At 36.3% G+C, this 21830-nt stretch overlaps 1 protein-coding gene and 1 pseudogene across 1 annotated transcript in view; one reads left to right on the forward strand and one right to left on the reverse strand.

The window, feature by feature from the left end:
• Window positions 1–21830, forward strand: part of Mipol1 (mirror-image polydactyly 1) — a 301756-nt gene that overhangs the window by 37311 nt on the left and 242615 nt on the right. The gene's annotated exons all lie outside the window — the stretch shown is intronic.
• LOC110306844 (serine/threonine-protein kinase Sgk1 pseudogene) lies at window positions 5018–6226 on the reverse strand (annotated as a pseudogene).

Genomic DNA, 21830 nt, shown 5'->3' on the forward strand with positions numbered 1-21830 from the left:
ATAACAATTTTCCAAGCAAATGGTCTGAAGAAACAAGCTGGAGTAGCCATTCTAATATCGAATAAAATCGACTTCCAACCCAAAGTTATCAAAATAGACAAGGAGGGACACTTCATACTCATCAAAGGTAAAATCCTCCAAGAGGAACTCTCAATTCTGAATATCTATGCTCCAAATGCAAGAGAAGCCACATTCATTAAAGAAACTTTAATAAAGCTCAAAGCAGATATTGAACCTCACATAATAATAGTGGGAGACTTCAACATACCACTTTCATCAATGGACAGATCGTGGAAACAGAAACTAAACAGGGACACAGTGAAACTAACAGAAGTTATGAAACAAATGGACTTAACAGATATCTACAGAACATTTTATCCTAAAACAAAAGGATATACCTTCTTATCAGCACCTCACAGGACCTTCTCCAAAATTGACCATATAATTGGTCACAAAACAGGCCTCAACAGATACAAAAATATTGCAATTGTCCCATGCATCTTATCAGACCACCATGGACTAAGGCTGATCTTCAATAACAACATAAATAATGGAAAGCCAACGTTCATGTGGAAACTGAACAACACTCTTCTTAATGATACCTTGGTCAAGGAAGGAATAAAGAAAGAAATTGAAGACTTTTTAGAGTTTAATGAAAATGAAGCCACAACATACCCAAACCTATGGGACACAATGAAAGCATTTCTAAGAGGGAAACTTATAGCTCTGAGTGCCTCCAAAAAGAAACTAGAGAGAGCACACACTAGCAGCTTGACAACACATCTAAAAGCTGTAGTAAAAAAAGGAAGAAAATTCACCCAAGAGGAGTAGATGGCAAGAAATAATCAAACTCAGGGGTGATATCAACCAAGTGGAAACAAGAAGAACTATTCAAAGAATTAACCAAACGAGGAGTTGGTTCTTTGAGCAAATCAACAAGATAGATAAACCCTTAGCTAGACTCACTAGAGGGCACAGGGACAGCATCCTAATTAACAAACTCAGAAATGAAAAGGGAGACATAACAACAGATCCTGAAGAAATCCAAAACACCATCAGATCCTTCTACAAAAGGCTATACTCAACAAAACTGGAAAATCTGGACGAAATGGACAAATTTCTAGACAGATACCAGGTACCAAAGTTAAATCAGGATCAAGTTAACGATCTAAACAGTCCCATAGCCCCTAAAGAAATAGATGCAGTCATTAATATTCTCCCAGCCAAAAAAAAAAAAAAAAAAACAAACAAACAAACAAAAAAAAAAAACCAAAAAAAAAAAAACAAACCCAGGAACAGATGGGTTTAGTGCAGAGTTCTATCAGACCTTCAAAGAAGAACTAATTCCAGTTCTGCACAAACTATTCCACAAAACAGAAGTAGAAGGAACTCTACCCAACTCATTCTATGAAGCCACAATTACTCTGATAGCTAAACCACAGAAAGATCCAACAAAGATAGAGAACTTCAGACCAATTTCCCTTATGAATATCGATGCAAAAATACTCAATAAAATTCTCACTAACCAAATCCAAGAACACATCAAAACAATCATCCATCCTGACCAAGTAGGTTTCATTCCAGGGATGCAGGGATGGTTTAATATACGGAAATCCATCAACGCAATCCATTATATAAACAAACTCAAAGACAAAAATCACATGATCATCTCGTTAGATGCAGAAAAAGCATTCGACAAGATCCAACACCCATTCATGATAAAAGTCTTGGAAAGATCAGGAATTCAATGCCCATACCTAAACATGATAAAAGCAATCTACAGCAAACCAGTAGCCAAAATCAAAGTAAATGGTGAGAAGCTGGAAGCAATCCCACTAAAATCAGGGACTAGACAAGGCTGCCCACTTTCTCCCTACCTATTCAACATAGTACTTGAAGTCCTAGCCAGAGCAATTCGACAACAAAAGGAGATCAAGGGGATACAAATTGGAAAAGATGAAGTCAAAATATCACTTTTTGCAGATGATATGATAGTATATATAAGTGATCCTAAAAATTCCACCAGAGAACTCCTAAGCCTGATAAACAGCTTCGGTGAAGTAGCTGGATATAAAATTAACAAGTCAATGGCCTTTCTCTACACAAAGAATAAACAAGCTGAGAAAGAAATTAGGGAAACAACACCCGTCCCAATAGTCACAAATAATATAAAATATCTTGGCGTGACTCTAACTAAGGACGTGGAAGATCTATATGATAAGAACTTCAAGTCTCTGAAGAATGAAATTAAAGATCTCAGAAGATGGAAAGATCTCTCATGCTCATGGATTGGCAGGATCAACATTGTAAAAATGGCTATCTTGCCAAAAGCAATCTACAGGTTCAATGCAATCCCCATCAAAATTCCAACTCAATTCTTCAATGAATTTGAAAGAGCAATCTGCAAATTCATCTGGAATAACAAAAAACCTAGGATAGCAAAAACTCTTCTCAAGGATAAAAGAACCTCTGGTGGAATCACCCTGCCTGACCTAAAGCTTTACTATAGAGCAATTGTCAGAAAAACTGCATGGTACTGGTATAGGGACAGACAAGTAGACCAATGGAATAGAATTGAAGACCCAGAAATGAACCCACACACCTATGGTCACTTGATCTTCGACAAGGGAGCTAAAACCTACCAGTGGAAGAAAGACAGCATTTTCAACAAATGGTGCTGGCACAACTGGTGGTTATCATGTAGAAGAATGGGAATTAATTCATTCCTATCTCCTTGTACTAAGGTCAAATGTAAGTTGATCAAGGAACTCCACATAAAACCAAGACACTGAAACTTATAGAGGAGAAAGTGGGGAAAAGCTTTGAAGATATGTGCACAGGGGACAAATTCCTGAATAGAACAGCAATGGCTTGTGCTATAAGATTGAGAATTGACAAATGGGACCTCATGAAAGTGCAAAGCTTCTGCAAGGCAAAATACACTGTCAATAAGACAAAAAGGCAACCAACAGATTGGGAAAGGATCTTTACCTATCCTAAATCAGATAGGGGACTAATATCCAATATATATAAAGAACTCAAGAAGGTGGACTCCAGAAAATCAAATAACCCCATTAAAAAATGGGGCTCAGAGCTAAACAAAGAATTCTCACCTGAGGAATACCGAATGGCAGAGAAACACCTGAAAAAATGTTCAACATCCTTAATCATCAGGGAAATGCAAATCAAAACAACCCTGAGATTCCACCTCACACCAGTCAGAATGGCTAAGATGAAAAATTCAGGTGACAGCAGATGCTGGCGAGGATGTGGAGAAAGAGGAACACTCCTCCATTGTTGTTGGGATGGCATGCTTGTACAACCACTCTGGAAATCAGTCTGGCGGTCCTCAGAAATTTGAACATAGTACTACCCGAGGATGCCACAATACCTCTCCTGGGCATATATCCAGAAGATGTTCTAACCAGTAAGAAGGACACATACTCCACTATGTTCATCAAGGCCTTATTTATAATAGCCAGCAGCTGGAAAGAACCCATACGCCCCTCAACAGAGGAATGAATACAAAAAATGTGTTACATTTACACAATGGAGTACTACTCAGCTATTAAAAGGAATGAATTTATGAAATTCCTAGGCAATGGTTGGACCTGGAGGGCATCATCCTGAGTAAGGTAACACAATCACAAAAGAACTCAAATGATATGTACTTACTGATAAGTGGATATTAGCCCAGAAACTTAGTATACCCGAGATATAAGGTACAATTTGCAAAACACATGAAACTGAAGTAGAACGAAGACCAAAGTGTGAACACTTTGCCCCTTCTTAGAATTGGAAACAATCACCCATGGAAGGAGTTACAGAGACAAAGTTTGGAGCTGAGACAAAATGATGGACCATTTAGAGACTGCCATATCCAGGGATCCATCACACAATTAGCCTCCAAACGATGACACCATTGCATACACTAGCAAGCGTTTGCTGAAAGGATCCTGATATAGCTGTCTCTTGTGAGACTATGCCGGGGCCTAGCAAACACAGGAGTGGATGCTCACTGTCAGCTATTGGATGGATCACATGGCCCCCAATGGAGGAGCTAGAGAAAGTATCCAAGGAGCTAAAGAGATCTGCAACCCTGTAGGTGCAACAACATTATGAACTAACCAGTACCCCGGAGCTCTTGACTCTAGCTGCATATGTATCAAAAGGTGGCCTAGTTGGCCATCAGTGGAAAGAGAGGCCCATTGGATAAGCAAACTTTATATGCGTGTACAGGGGAACGCCAGGGCCAAAAAGTGGGAATTGGTGGGTAGGGGAGTAGGGGGGAGGGAATGGGGGACTTTGGGATAGCATTGGATGTGTAATTGAGGAAAATACGTAATAAAAAATATTTAAAACAAAAAAGAAATATTTGTATCAGCAATGCTTTCCTTAAGCATCTGGATGTTCGTCATTGCAAGACTGTTTCAATAGGTTTTAGTTATTAACTATATCTTACAAAAGCCAGTCTGCACATACATTTATCTTCCCAATGAGGAAGAAACAATGTCCCTCATTGTAGTTTCCTGCAAGTGTCACATTGATGCTTACAACAAAAACAGCTGTGATCTGGCATAGCACACTTACACTACTGCACACATGGGAAATCTGCAAGGGAAACAAAAACAAACAAAAGTGAACATTCTGCAATAGGAAAAGCTTTGGAGCTAACATCCCCAGAAAAGGCACATTGCAGAATATTCCAGACTTGCAGGGGTTTCCTCTTAGACTTGCATCTTCCATCCAGACCAAGGTGTTTGTCTCAGGCCGAAATTTCATGCTCCTTTAGACCTAGCTCCACGTTGGAAGGAAGAAAAGAAATAAAGACCTCACAAGCTTGCTGAGAGGAGGATGTGCTCTTTGGAAAGCTTCTGTCAAGCAGTGTGCTCTGGGTGGACGAGACTGCCAAGCCACCAGGTGTGCAGATTCTTTTAAGATGTTCTGTCAGCTGGCAACTCCACCAAAGGCTAACTAAAACACTAGAAAATGCTGAGGAAATCCTTCAGAACCATCCAGGGAGCATTCAGAATGAGTCCATGGGAGGTGTGTAGGAGAAGCGGAGAAAGGCTTCTGCAGCCTCCTTCCCACTGGCTGTGACAAGGATGCTGTCAGGGGATCTGCTGATGGAGCTTGGGACTGAAGTGCTGAAGGTAACTGGGCCCGCTTACATTTGGGTTAAATGGTTGTGTAATCTTATTCATGGAGTCATCCCAGTTAATTAAAGAGAAGAAAATATGACTCTTAATCTCCATAAAGTCATCCATGGCACTCAGCCCCTTGGTCCAGTCCTTCTGCAGGAGGCCTTCCAGTAGGTGCATTGCTGAGTTTGTAATTTTTGGTTTCAACTGGAGAGGCTTGTTCAGAATATTGCCATACATCTCAGCTGTGTTCCAGCTATGAAACCGAGGCAAGCCGTAGAGCACCTCATGTAAACAGGCACAAGGCACCGCCAGTCCACCGTCCCATCAAACAGCGGCTTATGGAGGACCTCAGGAGCAAAATACTCAAGCGTGCCACGGAAGGTGGATGTTGTCCCCTTGTGCTTGGTATTCTCCCTGGAGAGTCCATAGTCAGTGAGGACGATGTGTCCTTGGGAGTCTGAGAGACTATTCTCTGGCTTTAAGTTTCTATAAACGATGGTTAGGGGAACGCTGGATGTTTCAGGTGCACAAAGAAGCGAGCCTGTGGTTCCAGGAAGTAGCGCTCCCCCTGGAGATGGTAGAACAGCTCTCTACCATTAATGTAGTCAATGTAGGACCACCATTAATGAAGGACAAAGTAGAGTTTGTCAGCGGTCTGGAATGAGAAGTGAAGCCCCACCAGGAAAGGCTGCTTCACATTGACAATATGTTTCTCCTCCTCCTTCTTCAGGATGGCTTTCTTTTTTTGCCTTGTACCTTGCCGGAAGAACCTTTCCAAAGCTGCCCTTTCCGGTCACTTTCAAGAAGTGAAAGTCAAAGGGTTTGGTGTCGGGATTGGAGGACTGACCCAGGTTGATTTGTTGACAGGGACTTGGTGGAGGAGAGGGGTTGGCATTCTTACGCCTTTTCAAAACGGACTGAACTTCAGTGTGTTTGCATGCATGGGAGTTGCTGCCAATCTTCTGAGTAAAATTGTTCAGGCCCATCCTTCACGGTTTCATAAAAGTGATTAGAACCGCTACCATCCCCCTCATTCTGGAGCAGGTGGGGGTGCTTCAAGCAGCCTCAGTTTTGATGGTCATCGCCCTATACCAGGAAAGTGCCCAAAAGAGACCGAGGGGAGCAGTGAGACCGACTCAGCCAACATTTCTCCTATATTTCTTTAAAGGAGTTATTTATGTTCTTCTTAAAGTCCTCTATCATCATTATGAGAAGTGATTTTAAATCAGAATCTTGCTTTTCTGGTGTGATGGGGTATCCAGGACTTGCTATGGTGCTAGAACTGGGTCCTGATGAGACCAAGTAATCTTGGTTTCTGTTGCTTGCACTTGCCTCTCACCACCTGGTTATCTCCAGTGCTACCTGCCCTCATTGTCTCCTTTGATTCTGGTTGTGTCAGAACTCCTCAGAGTCCAGCTGTTTCTGGGTGTGTCAGAGCTCCTGGGAGTCAAGCTGTCTCTGGGATCCTGAAATCCTGGTGTGACCAAGCTCCTGAGATCCTGTGATCCTGGGAGAGTTAGAGCACCTATGATCCTGTGGGGCTTCCTCTGGGTGTTGTGGGACTGGGTACCGAGCTAGTGCCCAGACCAAGGTCTGCTTAGGGCACTGGCTCAGACCAGAAGGCAACTACACTTTTTTTTTTTTTTTTTTTTAATGATTCACACCCCCACATTCTTCTGTCTGCTCCTGTCTCTCCTTATTTTCTTCTTACTCAAGAATAATAGAACTGGGCTAGAAAGATGGCTCAGTGTTTAAGAGCACTGATTGCTCTTCCAAAGGTCCTGAGTTCAATTCCCAGCAACCACATGGTGGCTCACAATCATCTGCATTGTGATCTGATGCCCTCTTCTCGTGTGTCTGAAGACAATTACAGTGTACTTATATACATAAAATAAGTAAATAAATCTTTAAAATATGAATAATAGAGCTGAGAAATCTGTCAAGAAACATAAATATTTGCTTGATTTTGAAATAGTTTCAATACTTAAAACAGGCTAAAATTTATTTTCTGTTTTCTTTTTACTTAATCTTTTTTTTTTTTTTTAACACTTCAGACTTTATCCCCCTCTGGTCCACCCTCTGACTGTTCCCCATCCCATACCTCCTCCCCACCCCCTGGTCTCCACAAGGATATCTTCAACCCCCACCTCCTACCCCACCAGACCTCTAAACTCTGGGTTCTCCAGTCTCTTGAGGGTTAGGTGCATCTTCTCTGAATGAACACAGACCCCGCAGTCCTCTACTGTATGTGTGTTGGGGGCTCATATCAGCTGGTGTATGCTGCCTGGTTGGTGATCCAGCGTCTGAGAGATCTCGGGGGTCCAGGTTAATTGAGACTGCTGGTTCTCCTACAGAGTCGCCCTTCTCCTCAGCTTCTACTAGGTTTTCCCTAATTCAACCACAGGGATCAGCAGCTTCTGTTTTCTTATTTGTAGTTTTATAAGTGATTTTCTTACAAAACTCAAAATGTCAAGTTATTAATACAAGAAAGTATTTTGTAGCAATTATTATGTTTCACAAATTTGCACATTATATGAATTAAATTTCCGGAATGATGTAGCATACTCTTTTTAAAGTGAAAGACTGCAGTGTGCTAGAAGAGAAAGGTGTCTTTTTAAAATAGCATATAAATATATATTAGCTTTAATATAATTTGTGTAGCAACAATATCAATAATAATTTAATAGTTTACCTTATTGGCATAGTAACTATCTCTACTTTACATTCAACCAATAATGTGTATAAATCAACTGGACCATACCACACAATATCCTAGCATGATGGAGGAAAGAGTCACAAGATCATATTCTAGAAGAGAAGCTTCATACAGGTGATGGCTGCTAAAAGAGAAAAAATTCAGTTTATGTCATTACACAATAAGTTATTAGATTTGTCCCCATGAGCATATGGGCTACATTAATTGTACTCAATCATTTATATATTAAAACATGAAGAACTTGAAAAAATAGCATATATTAATTAATTTATTAAATACTTTTTCTGGATTCTGTACAATTGTATTCCTTAATTTTGTAGGTAATATTTTAAATTCAGTTAATTTTCTAATTTGAGATAGTTTTTGAAAATTAAAAAAAAACAGTTTTGATTGAATGTGTACATCTCTGTCCTAAGAAACACCTTTTTTAAAGGCTTGTTTATTTATGTATTTGGGTACTTTGTATGCATGTATATCTGCACACCAGAGGACAACATCAGACAGGTGTCAGCTGCCATGTGGGTGCTGGGAATTGAACTCAGGATCTTTTGGAAGAGCAGTGAGTGCTCTTAACCACTGAGTCATCTCTCTAGCCTCCAAAACTCTTTATAGTTTGGTAAAACAGAGATATCATAACAAATTTAATTTGTAATTACATTTTCTTTCTTCTTCTTCTTCAAAAAAATACCCTTATAGGTTGACCTCTTATTTATGGTTTTCCTTGTCACATTGATTATTTTAATCTTAGCTATAGAATAACTATTTTCGGATCATATACATACTTTTTATTAATGGAATAGTTTGTTAGTTTATTAAGTTGACTCTAAAAGATACTTGAGGTTGTTGTAGTTTCTCTGAAATATGGATGGTATTAGCTGCAACCTTGTTGTTATTATATAAGAAATTCAAGCTATAATGCAGATAGTTATTTTAGTATATTTAAACCTTGTTCCTAGCAGTTTATTCCATTAATTTAGAAGCTTTACAATTGACACTGTGAAATGCATAGCTTGCATGCACCACTGCTCATTAGAAACAAGTTGGTTATGCTGTCTTTGGGACTTGCTTAACTAAGCACTGTGAGTTATGTAGCTGTTCACATGTTCAAGACTCAGTTTAACTCTTTGTATTAGTTAGCACTGTGCCTATTCTCATAAACATGCCTCTGTTAACATCTTTCTCGGTTACTGTTTATAGTTAAACTTTTAAAACCATGGAGTATTAAGTGGATTTTTTTTCAGTGAGAGAAAACTAGTTATTACTGTGATATAGAGTCATTTGGATACTCTCTATGCTTAGTTTTAAAATTTATTTTAGAAGGATTTCTCTGGTAGCTGTTTTACTTGATTTCAAGTGGCTGTGCTTAACAATTGTCATTAGAGATTGATTTGACTTGCTCTAATGCTTTTTACCTTTGCTATGCCAAGAACTCCAGTTGGTTGTGTGGCAATGTAAGCTTTTGTGTGCAGGAGTATGCCATTGCATCAGAACTTGGCACTCACATGAATCTTAAGAAAACAGGCTGTTTGTTCCCCCAAGAAACTATTCTATATGCTGACTGTTTTTATAGTCTATTCTGTTGTAGATTAAGTGATTTAGTTTAGTTTGGCTTGGGGCAAAACGTTTCAGGATATTTTATAAAATCCTGGTATATGATTAGCCCTGTGAAAATAATACTAGTTTTAAAGTTTTGCTTTTTTTTTTTTTTTTTAATCACTGGGCTGTGCCATGTTATGTATTTTCAAGTGTTTTTTGTAACTTGCATTAGTCATAATTCAAAACGGCATATGTTCATTTTCTTTGTAAATTTTGAAAATGTAGAACAGTAGATGTTCATTTTTTTCCTAATTTGATGACCTCTCATGATTATTGGGGTTGCTCAGAGAGGGGAGGGGTGATAGAGGAATGAATGAATTTGAATGAATGCGTGGGATTTAGAGTGTAAGGAATTGGCACTTGGCTTTAGGAATGCTGACAAGTCACATGATTTGCAGTTCCCTGGTAAGTATGGAAGCCCTGTAGCATAGTTCCATCCCCAGTCTGTAGGCCCGAGGACCAGGGGCCCTTATGGTGTAGTTCCAAGTGTGAAGCCTAGCATCCTTGACCAAACAAGCTAGCACCGAGTGTGAAGACTATTGTAGTCTGAAGACAGCCAGACAGTTTTCTCTCTGTAGTGCTCAGCCTTTCGTTTTGTTCTGCAGGTCTCCCACTGACTGACTGTACAGCCCACTGATAAGGAAGGACAGTCTATTTTACCTCGTCTGTTGATTTCAGATGGTGGGCTTATCCAGATACATCCTCAGGACATAAATTCCTTGATTAAGCAGCCAATCTAGCCAAGTTGACAGATATAGTCTTTATCACAATGGCTTTACTGATAGGAAGTAGTCTTGAAAAGAAAAGAAAAGAAAAGAAAAGAAAAGAAAAGAAAAGAAACTTGTTATGACTAAAGTAACATACTAAAGAGGAATTATATGATGTAGCAAAATAGTCATAATGTAGAATAATTTATTTTCATTATACATTTTAAAACTTTCGACTCCTGAATTCTGAGGAGAGGTTTCTTGTTGATCCAAGAAATACAATTTTAAGAAACAGTTGTGTCAGACATTTTGATATATCCTTTTAAATGAGTCTGTGATCCCTCTGCTCAGGGGCCTAAGCCAGAAAGACTTGAATTTGAAACCATCCTGCTCTATGTAGAGTTCAAGGACAGCATGCTGAAAAAATCCAAGGGATGGTATGTAGCTCAATGACTGGTCCGTGCCTATGTGCCAGGCCCTAGACTTATTCCTCAGGACTGTAATACAAGCTTGGTTAAATGCCAGGAACCCCTACCATACATAGCTATTAATATGTTTTGAGCTTTTTCATATACATAACCCAAGCAAGCAAATAACTAACAAACTGTAAGTATAAAAGGCTAGTTGGGCAATAATGTTTTCAGTGTTTCAAGAGAGTCATTAAAGATAGCTTACTTTCTATTTGTATTGGCTCTCTTTGGTGGAATGTGATGCCATAATGGTTCCCAGGCAAATCACAGAGTTACTTATAAATATTTAAATTTTAAATAAAAATGAAGATACACAGTAAAATAACATTATACTTACAGATATGAACAATTCTTTCTCTGATTTTCACCATCTCTAACTCTAAGATCTTTTCTGTAGATAGTTAATTCACAACAAGTAATTTTATTTGTGTCCATTTTAAAGAAAAATACTGTACCTATTTAAGCATATTCAAATATAAATATATTTAAAATTTTTTGGTTTTCATGTATTCATATACTATTTGTCTGTATTGTTTTGACAAAGAATATATTTCTTTTCTTTTTTTAAAAGCACACATATAACTTTTTCCTTTAATCTCCCAGAAGGAAATATTGATATAACAGTCACCAAGTTCTACCTTTATTCAAATGATTCAAACAAAACAGAAAGACAGAATGTAGCCCCAACTCCTCTAGCTTTATTCTTCTTTTGTGTCTGTTAGAGCAGTATCTGGTTCCTAGTATATAACTGTTAACAGTATTTTTTAGAAGAACCTTCCATACATTAAATGTATGGCTCTTATGTTTATGGTATAAACCTTACAGATTGAATATATCATAGTTGGATCACATTTTATTTGACCAGTTCTTTGTTGATGGAAATTCATGCTCGTTCCAGTTCCATTTGTCTTCTTTCCGCCCTGCAACTGTTCATCACATACCAAGTGCTTATTGCACATTCTCCAAGACTGTAGAGATTCAGACACGTCAGGGGCCTGTTTCTGTGTAACAGCCATGTATAAAGCTGTTGAGATATATCAGAAACAAAGAAAAAAAACCTACCTAAATTAGCTTCATAGAGACAGCAGCGTAGGTAATTTCATCTTTGGACAAGATGGGTAGACAGCTTCTCTCTACAGTGGTGACTTCTTGTCCTAGCCTAAATAATGAGAAGAACTGTTCAGAGGTCTAGAGAAGAGTCTAGGTTGAGGGAATAGTGAGTATAGAGACATCAGAGCAAGAATAAGTTAGGCGAGTATGTGGAATAGAAATCCAGAATGACTAGAGGAATATTAGAGATACTGCTGTGATCATTTTTTTTTTTTTACATAGAAACATTCACAATTTTTTAAATAAACACATTAAGTTTTAGAACTGTAAGGTCAAATAATACGTGAACTTTTTTTTTTCTTTTAGCAGTTTGGGCCAGGGCCACATTTATTCTGTATATTTTCCCTTTGAACCTCTTGTTCCCCTGTTTTTGAGGAACATTAATTGCTGCAGTGTGGCAGTAAGTAGGCAGTTGGCTGAAAGAAATTCCTTTGGAAAAAGAATGCACCAGGGATTATAATATTTGAGGGAATTTTCTGCAGTAAGATGAAAAGCTAGGTAGAGCATATGCTTAGATTGTCCGTATGTCATATCACATAACAGAAGTCATTGGATCTTGAATTCATGGTGATCCTCTTTGGTCAGTTATTGAAACTGTTGCCATAAAGAAACTGTCAACATACCTCAATCTAGAAAACACAAAATCTGGAGTTAATAGTTGGATATACTGTATTATTAAAAATGATTGCTATTTTGACACTTAGATTTAACATATAAACTCATGATTCGATCAGGAGGACATTATTTTTTTCAATATGCAACCAGTCAAAGTCAGTAAAAAAAAAATAACAGAAAACCCCAACATACTTGTGAAATTGTAGTTGTTATGAAGAAAAGTTATTTCATATTTAAAATAATTTTTTTTTAAAAAACTCTACAGGGCCTGGAGAGATGGCTCAGTGGTTAAGAGCAATGGATGCTCTTCAGGGGATTGGGTTCAGTTCCCAGTACCCATGTGCTGGCTGACAGCCATCTGACTTCAGTCTCAGGGGATCTAATGCCTCCTCTGGCCTCAGTAGGGACTGAGGCATCCATGCCGGTATATACAGGCAAACCAAACACCTATATGCATAATTAAAACATCCTGGGTGCTGTAACACTGGACAATGAGATCCCATTCTAAAAACTCTTCTCTATAAAAGTATTAACTTTTAAAGGTCAAATGTTAGAATTACTTTGATTTTTTTTTTTTTAGACAAATCTGAAATTTCAGACTAGTCTATGAACAAATTTTCTCTCATGAAGTGTTTTAGTGCTGAGTAAAAACACAGGTAGCCACATTTGAAAGCATAGAGATGTTTGTTTAAATATTTTCAATTTACATTTTTATGTGTAGGTAATTGTGTCACAACTGAGATTCTCATGTGTTTAAAGAGAAAAGGGGGTGGACCATTTGCTTAATTTTTTATTTTTCTTTTATTCTTTATAACAAAACTCATTCATTGGAGAATTCAAAGTAACTTGGAGGACTGAGATTAGGAATTTTAGATGGAGACTTTAACTAACAAATGATAATGTTATACTGTTCATTTTATTAGTTTTTCAAAAATAGTTCTAGTACAACTTATCATTTTCGTTGAAGTTAATTTTATTTTGCTTATTGAAATTACTAATAATTAAGCAATTGACTTTTATTGTCTATAAGTTAACATTTTTTATTAAACTGAATTTATCTGATTGCCTACTCTAAAATAATTCAATTATCTTTAATGTAAATCTATATTTTTCTGAAACTAAGTTGTTAATAGGAAGTTTTTAAGGACAATATCAGTATTTTATTATCCTTAACCCTAAGCTTCAAAAGGATAGTAGGGTAAAATATGTTATACATTCATAGACATATATTCCTGTTACAGTATATAGGGATATCTTAATTGTTTGGATCTCTAAAACATCTAATTTTTTGCTTAAGAATATGCAAATGTGCCATTAAATCTGCTTTTTAAGATTTTTCCAGTTTAATGTCTGAATCCAAATTCATAAAGAGTTGGAAAAATGAGATGTCTGAGCTATAGGGTTTACAGGGATTTCATATGAAGCCTATTTAATCAGGATAACACAGTTATTAATATTCATAATGTCAGCTGGAACACAAATGACAGACTATGAGGCCTAAAATTTTTACTTGGTGAATTTATTAAAAGTAGCTTAAAAAATTAATGGAATTTAAGTAAAGTTGGTGAATATGAAAATCGTGTTAGCAGAAAAAAAATCTCTATTAAAACTTTCTTAGAGATCATTTTGCATTGATGTCTTTTGACAGATTTCATTGGTACTTAAAGAAGATAGATGCATGAATGGTCATTTAAGAGGATTTAAACACATTGGCACATTAATTTTTACATGAATAATAAGTACTTTCCAGAAGCAATTAACTTACAGTGTACAAGATATGAATTGGGAAATAAGATTCTGACATCAAGGTCAAAGAAAATGTGCTGTACATTTTAAACTTAGTGGCAGGACATTCTAATATTTTGATTTATTTTTATAGTTTACATAAGAAATTATTTTGAATATGATTTTAATGCATTTGAGAGCAAATTAGAAGCGCATTGGCTTAGAATTTTTTACCTTCCCAAAGGATGATGGTGTAGTGGTAAACATTATCTGTTTGCATTTATTGAAGACAAACATTTGTGGTAACTGCAGAATTTTATTAGAGAACACATCCAGTCCTGCAGAAAATGCAAAGGGATACAGGTTAGAGCTTGGGCTATAAATAGATGTTTTAACTTAGACATTGACTGTATCATCCTTAGAATATAATAAGGAAGGTTCTTAAATGTGTGACATTAAGGATCATCATCTTAAGTTGGTTCCTCCTTAATTTTAGGGTAAGAAGGTAAAAAGTTGGGAACTCTGTAAATAAGACCAGCATTTACTGTACTGTTCCTATTTTTTTTTTTTTTTTATGTTTTAAATTATTCCCACGCTTGTTAACTGAATCCATAGTTAAGAGCACTTGCTGCTCTTTCAGGGGACCTGAGCTTGATTCCCAACATCTGCCTGGGCAGCTAACAACTGCCTGCTACTCCAGCCCCAAGGCATCAGCAGACACTTTCTTTTGGTCTCTACAGGCATGCACACATGTATGGTACCAATGCACATACAAGCATGCATAATCCTTAAAATTATTCTTATGACAATTCTGCCAGTCATTTATTTATCTTATTGAACTAAAAGCAATTTTAGGCCATGATCTAAAGTCGTAATACACCAAGTCAATTTACATTTTTTTCACACAGATCTTGCAGCTTGTGAAAGCATAGCTTAGTCTTGACATATACGCCAGCATGGGCATCCCAATGGGTGCAAGAAGGTTCACTTACAGTCCGTCAGTGCTATACAGCATGCCGTCTTCTAGTTTGGAAATTGCTCAGTACGTTTGAGGTTCAGACTGAAAGGTTTTTACTGAGGGAAGAATTAATTTTATTGACTATAAATTGCTCTACTACAATATATTTATCTGAGCTTGTAAGATACAAAACAATGTAAAAAATTAACATGCCATTTACTTACTTTTTTTTAAGTGGAAATCTTTGGCCCTGAGAAATTCACTTATCTGCCCAGGAGAGGGCAGCATTTTACTACATCAGGCTTATTAAAAAACCTGCCCTGCTTAGGCTGTCAATGTTTCTTGTAATTACTCCCAGTATATTTGTTGCTTGCTTATGAATTAACTTGCATTTATGGAACTAAATCATTCCAATCATTTAATTACACCTGAGGAGCTGAACTATAATTGCCTGCTTCCAACTAGGATCTGATATGGCTTGAGCAGTATTAATTTGGTGTTTACTTTTCTGAGTGCTAAAAGCATTAAAATGATTGTGCAATGGGATTACATTTTACTAATTGCTGGCATTCATTAGCTGGGTAAATGATGAGGAAGAGTGACTGTATATTGCAAAGGGATAAAATTATGGTTTTAAATAGTATATTACTAAGCACATTAAGGCCTGTAAGACATGCTTTAAAATACTCCAGAGGTTATTAAAGACTGTATTTTCTACATGTCTTGCTATATGAATCTCTTATTAAAATACTGCAATTATTATTAACCTTTTTGGGCAATATGTAGGGAAATAGCTTCATTGACTAGAACATATTTCTCTGATATTAATAACTTCCTATATTTTCAGCTAATCCAAAGGTAAATGAGGAACTTAGAGAAAGATTGCCAACTCCAGACCAACATATTTAGAGAAAATTGGAAAAGGAGAAGCTTACTACAGCTTTATTTAAGTACTTTTTAAAGAACACAGGGTTCTAGCTACGAGGTAAATCTAATTTCATTCTCCTTTAAAAAGAAAGGATGATAAAAGGAAAATCAGAAGGAAGGAAGTAAAACCTGTATTTTTATCATGTTTATTAAACAAATACAAAAGAAAATCCCAATGATTTCATAAGTTTATGATTTAAAAAATATAGAATAGCAATCTCAAGTTTCCTTTATAGGTCATAAGTGATTTATATGAATATCTGTGTAGTACATTCAAATCAATAAATTTGAAGTTTTAGATATGAAGTTTATAGCATAAATAATAAAGTTTTTAAACACATGAGGTTGTAGTTGGAGAAGTAAGTCAAATAAATTATATAACCCAAGAAGGAAGGGTGTGTAAAACATTCTTAATCTGTATTTATGAAAACATATCTGTGAAGAAATAACATTTTTCTGAGAAAAAGACTCAATTTCACCTGTTGAAAGACAGTTAATTTTCCTACCATAGATGTTTTAGAAAGCCATTTATCCTGTAAGTATGTTAAATAAAGGTAAGATTTAGGAGAGTTTTGATATATTGTCTTAAGTTTATTTATCTAGAGATGGCTTTATTTTAGCTTCAGTCTTGGAGCCAAAAGCAGAGACAGTGCCAGAGCAAACAGGGGCAGAAGTGCACACGGAGGAAGGGCTGGGCAGAAGGTGAGATTCTCAGTATTACAATCAAGCACTTGGTGTGGGCCCAGTTCAAGGCATGGAACCAAGTGCGTTTGTCCTACCAATATGTTATTCTAGAATAACAAGTACACACACTCTCATGCACCTGCACACACACATGTACACACACACACACACACACACAAACACACAGACACAAAGGAGACCCACACAAAGAGATTTATTGCAAAAGAGATGCACAGAAAGACACAGAGACATACACAAATACCCCAAGGGAATCATATGTACTCACAAAGAGAAAGACAAAGAAAAGGCTTCAAGAAGAGAAGAGAAAAAAGGATACATAGAAAAAGAAATATGTAGACATAAAAGGATGGAGGTGTCTGGGGCAATGATTGAGACAGAGACATGTGGAGGCACACTAAGGGACATAGGAGACAGAGGAGGGGACATACTTGAGGAGGACTCAGAAAGACAGAGGTATACACATGGAGGTGCACAGAGAGAAAGACACAGTGGCTCAAAGAAAAGGAGAGATACCGGAGTAGGAGAGACACACATCGTGGAGGAGACAGCAATATACAGTGAAATCGAGAAAGGGAAGAAAGTACACAAAAGAGAAAGGCACAGGCGTGTATATATACACAGAAAAGCATAGCAACTCGAAGAGGCAAAAGATACCCCGAATGGAAGATTGGGGGATAGGGAGATTAACGTGTACATAGGGACAGGGAAGGGTACACAACAAGAGAAACACAGGGTACAGACCGAGATAGAAGGAAAAGCAGGAGCATGCATACAGTAAGGCACACCCAGAGGAACTCTTGAGGGACACAAGTCAGATCTGCAGAGACAGCAGTGCTCAGAGATGTGCAGATGTGCAAAGATTGACTTACAGACAGACAGACACAGGCAGAGATACAGAGAGAAGACATAGGTATGCAGACAGAAACATAGTAACAGTCTAAATGTTGAGGCAGGCTATTAAATGCTGAAGGGGAAAGGGATATATAGGAAGTTTAATATGGATTCCAGTAAAGTTCTGGGCATTTGTAATTCTTAGGAAATAAATTATTTTGAACATGTTACATATAGTTTAAGGTTTAAAATGTTTAAGCTTTAAATGTTTTAAATGAATCTATTTTTATTTCATCTCAGTTTTATCATGTAAAAATAGGATTTTCACTAAAAGACTTCAGTCTTTTCTCTTGGTTTGGGGAACTTTACTTCTAATAAAAGTCGTTACTATATAGTTAGAGAAAAGAAGGTTGGAAGCTAATTTAAGGGGTGCTCTGATGATCACCGAGTAAGTTCCTACATATTGTTTTGAAGTGTAGAAAATACTGTGGTTTATGAATATGTTTTCTGACTTCTTTGTTTGATTTTGATTTTCATAGTTAAAACTTTCTATTTATTCTGCCATTAGTGATTTACTTTATTGTCTTACACTCTTGGCTGCTTTTGATGAGTTTATAATTCAGGTGACTGATGGAGTTTTGTTTCAAGTGGTAGTATACATTGTATATGCATATGGCTTCATTGTAAAGATAATAGTTTTGTGTCTGGACTATTTGCACTTAATATTGGTCAACTTTCTTAAGTTTGTGATAGGAATTTTTGGTGTGAACTGGAACTAATTTGTTGTGGATGTTTTCTTCTCTTATTAAAGTAAACAAGCAAACTTTCTTATTTTGAATAGCTGAAAGGCATACCACTTAACTTAGGTACAAAATAAAATAAGACAAATAATGATGTGCCTCGTACTCACATTCTCTCGTCCTAGGTCAGACAGTGTTGTGGTAGTGCATGCTTCCGCAGTAAACTCTCACATGTTATCTTGATCCTAAAGGTCACAGCATTAATCTTAGATTACTTAAAGTTCTATCACACAGAGATATTAAAGCCTATTCTTAATTATCTTATTGAATTTTATTTTACCTTTGTAAAAGAAAAGTGGCCTAATTAAAACTTATACCATGCAGCCATGTCTTTTTATTGCCTTAAATTTCATAAGAAATACAGATGTGGCCTTTTTTTGTATTTCTTCTTAAATATGATTTTAATTAAGATATAATTACATTACTTTCCCATTTCTGTTTTATTCCACCAACCCCTTTCATGTATCTCCACTCACTCCCTCTCAAACTTATGGCCTCTTTTTCTTTATAGTTGTCACACCCCCCACACCCCCCCTCCCATATGTGTGAAGATATGAAATACGTGGTGAAGGTGCTTAAAAGCATCTTCAAGTTTTGTTAAGCGGGTGAAGTGAACCTTGATGAAAAGAATGGCCTGAGTCTGTATCCCTAGAAGCAGCAGAGCCACACGAGCACTGATGCAATCTTCTGGATTCTTAAAAGTTTCTGTTTTACAGGGTTCTTTTTGTTTTTTGTTTTTTTAAAGTAAAGTGAAACATCAGGAAGTATGTAAACATTTGTTAGTGTAGGTAGTTTTATGGTTGGTGGTTTAGGGTTTTTATTTATATCTGTGCATCATAGAGCCAGGCAGCTGGCTGGAAAACAGTTTGAGGAAAACTGTGCCTGCAGTGAAAAGGTACAGAATATCTTTCAAGTTATTCTCTGAAGAAAGGTGACTATTTGTGTAGCATTATGCATTACAATCAGCCTTAAAGGACTTGGAGTACTGGGAAGGCGTGGCTGTAGGTTATGTGCACTCTATGCCACTTTGTTTAAGAAACTTACCTACAGGCTTTGGTATCGATGGGACGTCATAGAACCAATATCCTCTTTCATATTAAAGAAGTTGTAAGTCTCTTATATATAGTAATTTGGAATAGCATTATATATTCCCAAGTATTTCTTATACTGGTTTGGGTTGTTCTTTCATAGAAGTGTGATCTATGGGTTTGATATAAAGTTCAAGCAATCATTTGGGAATGGTTTATGTATTATGTGTGGGTAGATATATTTGCCATAGTGCGCTCACACACACACACACACACACACACACACACACACACACACACACACACTGCTAACAAGTGCTAGGTAGCAGTTACCTTTAGAAAATTGTGAAATTTATTTAAATTTAGAACCTTTAGGGGTCAGTGTTCCCTAAGAAAGGTTAAAAAAGGCTACAGTGCATATCAGAAACACATTAAATCTCCTGTCTTTGGAATATTTCTTACTATTTGAAGGTAAGATGTGGTGTGAATCAGCCAGCTTGAGGAAGCTTTAAGTAAAACCAGGACTCTGTTTACATTGTGGAACTCTTTCTTTTTTTTCAATAAATAAATAATTTCATGATTTTTCAATATTATCTTTGGTTTTAATGTTTCACAGAATCATATTTAGTATTCACTTTATACAAATAGGAGCTTTGTTCACTTACACATTTTCTCAGTCTAACCCTCCATGGGCTACAGAACTTTAAACTTCTTTTTTTTTTAGGTTCAGTGTCTTAAAATGTCTGTGATTCTACATCAGGAGTCATTAGACTTATGTAACACTGTGGAAACCCACCACCCAAACTGCTTATGCTAATAAATCTACTTATTGCATTTGATTGGAGTTCAAAAATATTTTCAGAAATATTATCTTAGTAAATTAATTAAAATTCAACTGTTATCTTCCTATTTTAAAATTAGTCTAGATAATATCTTATACAGCTATGGTTCTTGTTTTTTTTTTTTCAATAAAATAAATAAACTGGCTATAGTGGTGTATACCTATAATCCCAGCACTTGGGAACTAGTTGCAAGCAAATCAGGAGTTCAAGGCCATACTTAGCTACATAATGGGCTCAAGACAGCCTGGGCGACATGAGACCTTGTCTTAAATAAATTAGTAAATGAAACAGGCAGACGATGACTCTGAAGTGTTATGTTAGCTTCTTTCTGAGTCAGAGTTCGTTTCCTTGCTGACACGCCGAGTCTGTGCTACCATCTGCCTCGTAACGATGGCCTAGCTCCTATTTGTCTCTGCAAGGTGTATGTGGCCTCTCATGTGTTGTCAAGTTTGGTTCTTGTAATGGAATTCCAAGTATGATTTGTTAACATTTTATAAGGAGACAACTAAGGAAGCATACTAGAAAAACATCTATGATGACAACATTGATCATCATGAATAGAATCTCAGTTTTGTGAAGTAATTGATTATGTTGAGGAAGGAGAAAGAAAACAGTTATTAATTAGGGGAGATATTTGTTTCCCTCCAGTGAGATAGCTAGTAGAAAAATTATATCCCTTGGACATCATGATTATATACTTCTTTACACTGCAAGTTTGATAGATAGCCATTCTGTTCTGAACTGTAGAAATTAAATTATATTTAATAAATGGCTTTGTTGTAAGCAATGATGTGCTTTTCCTAAATAAGTAAGTGTGACTTTATTTGCTGCCTGTGTTTGAAAGAAGACACATTGCACTTGCATTTTATTAATTTCAATAAAATGGAATGATAGGAACACCACCGATTTGGGAGTGAGAAAAGCAGAGTTCCACACTGTAAGTTGTATTTACTTGTTTAGCACACACCTAGACTTTGGTGCAAGTTTTGTAATGTTTACCGTACTTGTGGGTTAATGAGGAGGCTGTTCTTTATTGCTATTAAGAATATCAAATTTGGAATATCAATTTCCAAAACAAAAGTGAGGTTATTTAATGGGTATTAACATATATGTTATGTATGTGATAAATATCATTTTCACTTAAGTGATGAAAGTGGTTAGAGATCTAGAAACAATATAAAAGATTGTTGACATATTTTATGAAGCCTTTAAATAAATTGTGATATATTCCTTATCTACAAATAATCAATTTATTAAAAGTTCAAAAATATCATAAACAATATCATTTATGATTAGTAGTTTAATAATTTTATATTTGTATTTTATGTTCAGTATATCACTAGAAACTTGATTTTTCAAAGAAGTATATACAATATAAACTCAAAAATTCATATAGAATATATGAATATGTATTTATATAGAATATAGTATATAGAATATAGAATCAGTAATAACTGATTCTGATTGCAGTAAAAACCTTTAGACCAGTACCATTGGCATACAGGCTTAAATACCTATTCATTTCTACAAGTACAAATTAGTACAAATTTAAAATTTTATTTTATGATTTTATGCATTTTTAAAAGTTGTATAAAGAGCAGGGCTGCAGTGTAATTAACTTTACTGTTTAGCTTCATATGACTTGGCTTAACAGAG

This window comes from Mus caroli, unplaced genomic scaffold (genome assembly GCF_978045245.1).
Source record: "Mus caroli unplaced genomic scaffold, Mus_caroli_1 scaffold_14, whole genome shotgun sequence".
Lineage (NCBI taxonomy): Eukaryota > Metazoa > Chordata > Mammalia > Rodentia > Muridae > Mus > Mus caroli.